This window comes from Dipteris shenzhenensis, chromosome 9 (genome assembly GCF_047967505.1).
Source record: "Dipteris shenzhenensis isolate YYH24624 ecotype China chromosome 9, Dip_SZ_1.0, whole genome shotgun sequence".
Lineage (NCBI taxonomy): Eukaryota > Viridiplantae > Streptophyta > Polypodiopsida > Gleicheniales > Dipteridaceae > Dipteris > Dipteris shenzhenensis.
In genome coordinates, this window is record NC_141604.1 from 49,117,927 (window position 1) to 49,120,815 (window position 2,889).

Below are 2,889 nucleotides of genomic sequence, written 5' to 3' on the forward strand. Positions count from 1 at the left end.
ATGGAGTTCAAGCCCCCTTTGCATAAAATTTTGAAGCTCTCATTTTGACCTTAGCTCGATTGAGCTATCTCAAACATTTTACCTAAGAAATCAATTGAATTTCTCTATTCAACGCAATGAATTCATTCAATAAGCCTGCGAGGGGGGCTGTGTAGCCCTTGTTGGAATTGTAGTGTATACAAGAGAACAGCCTCACTCATAGCCAAGCCCTTCACTCATAGCTAGGAATCTGAAATGCATCAAAGCCATGCAACAAACTCAGGGTGGCACTCTGATTGCACACACAACAAGGCCTTGAAACGAAACCACATGGAGAAGTAAAGGCCTTTCAATAATGCTTTCTTCGGGTGAACTTATATGTATGCGACGTTTAGAATAATAACTAGATGGGAAGTACAGATGATGGAGAGAGGCAATAGGAGTGGCATTAGGAGCGAAGAGGGACTAAAACGGAATTAGCTATATTAATGAAATTAGCTAATAGGTGGTTAGACACTCTGATCACTCTGTAAAATGCTTCATATACGACCTTCGCTGCACCGTCGCTATGAAGGTGACCATGGCGCTCGTCTTCCTCCTCGACTCCCTGCACATCCCCTGCACCTCGTACCTCCTCTTCTCCCTCATCCCCTTGCTTTTGGGCTCGTTGGTTTGGCTCTTTCTTCATCATCACCCAGTATACGTCGTCGACTTCGCTTGCTTCCGCCCCCCTTCGTCTTGGAGAATCCCTATTGCCTCCTTCCTTGAGCACTCGACGCTCGCCGGTGGCTTCGATGACGGTAGCCTTGAGTTTCAAAGAAAAATCATCGAACGCTCCGGCCTCAGCGAGTACACTGCCATGCCGACGTCCTTGCACTATTTCCCCCCTCGCATTACCTTGCAAATGGAGCGCGCAGAGAGTGAGACGGTGGTTTTCGGCGCTCTGGATGAGCTCTTCCTCAACGTGAATGTGAAGCCAGAACAAATCAGTGTTCTGGTTGTGAATTGTTCGCTCTTTAGTCCCTCACCGTCTTTGACTTCTATGATTGTCAATAGGTACAAATTGCGGGACAACATCAAAAGCTTCAACTTGTCGGGTATGGGATGCTCCGCGGGCATCCTCTCGCTCGACTTGGCTAAAAGAATCCTTTATGGACACCGAAATGCATACGCTCTTGTAGTAAGCACCGAGAACTTGACAAGAAATTGGTATTTTGGGAATGATCGATCGATGCTGGTTACCAATTGCCTCTTCAGGGTCGGAGCTTCGGCAGTCGTACTGTCAAATAAGTGGGCGGATCGAGACAGAGCCAAGTATCAGGTTACGTACACTGCGAGAACGCAGGCTTCAGCCGACGACAAATCGTACAAGTGCATTTTCCAAGAAGAAGACAGCGAAGGAGTGATTGGAGTGAGCCTCTCGAAAGATCTGATGAGTTGTGCTGCAAATGCTATGGAGACCACCATCAGGTGGCTGGGCCCGAGAGTGCTGCCGACAAGGGAGATCATATTGTTTGTAACAAACGCTGTGGCAAGGAAGGTGTTTCAGGCGAGCGTGAAGCCTTACGTACCCGATTTCAAGCTAGCGTTCGACCACATTTGCATCCATGCAGGAGGCAAAGCGGTGATAAAGCAGGTGGAGAAGAGTTTGAAACTGACGGCGGAGCTGACGGAGCCATCTTACATGACGCTACATCGGTTCGGGAACGTGTCGTCGTCGTCGGTGTGGTATGCACTGGCCTATGAGGAGGCGAAGGGGAGGGTGAAGACGGGTAACAAGGTGTGGCAAATTGGGCTGGGAAGTGGGTTCAAATGCTGCAGCTGCGTGCTGCAAGCGCTAAGGAACATCGAACACCCAGCTTCTGGCTGTTGGGCAGATACCATTACAACCATGCCAGTGAAACTGCCAGAATTTCGACGTTCATAGACTTAAGATAACGCTTCATCATGTATTGCTAGAATTGCCAGCGGAATCGCCAGAACTTCGACGTTCCTAGACTTAAGATAACGCTTCAACTTGTATTGCTAGAAGTTCAATCGTCATAGATGCCAAGATAGCTACTTCTAAGCGGAGATTTCTCCATGATCTCTATATGAATGTTGATACAAGAAGGTAAGTTGGTCCTTTCATTAGCAACAATGTATTCTTATAGTCGTTGATGCTGATACTCTATAAACGCACTCCAGTCCTCTCTGAGAAACTGTACAGCAAGCTGTCATTAACCCGTTTTACTATTAAATTCCCTTCAGAAGTCAGTCTTTGCATGCTTTCAGTTCTACCTCTACCATTGATCAGTCTAATTATATTCTAAGCTCTCAAAAAATGAAAATGCCGAATTTTATTAGCAAGAAGGTGCTGAGGAACTCTACCCACGGGGTAAGTGAGCTTTACCTTCAAGCGAGGCATGGCTAACTACAGGGTTCTTTGCCCTGATGATCTCTTGAGGTTGCATTTAACTAAAGCCAAGATGGCCGATTCCCAAAAGGCATGTATCTTGTTGGAATTTGTATGCATGCAATGTGTATACCTGAGCACACAAAATAACGATTCTTACACAAGATATAGAAACCGTGATAAATTTCAACACTTGAAATCAGAGAAGACACCTTATTATGAGAGAAATGGCTCGGATTATTGAAAGTACAAATCGCACGACTGAAGAAGAAGATAAGCGACAAAACTCTTGGATCAAAGACACTATATATTATTCTTAGTTACACACAACTCAGACTCAAGCCCTTGCCGCACCTCTACCGAGTTTGTAGGCAATACATGGACACTCACTATGGACTCACAACTATAGAACTACTAGATGACCGCCTGCTCTATGAAAATGACTCGACCCTATAGACACCTCCATGCGAATCGCAGAAGCCAAGTCACCCTGCATGCCAGTTCATGACCTCGAG

At 46.2% G+C, this 2,889-nt stretch overlaps 1 pseudogene; it reads left to right on the forward strand.

Annotated features, from left to right (window-relative positions):
* Positions 1-559: 559 nt before the first annotated feature.
* Positions 560-2,217, forward strand: LOC147898772 (3-ketoacyl-CoA synthase 4 pseudogene; annotated as a pseudogene).
* Positions 2,218-2,889: the final 672 nt, after the last annotated feature.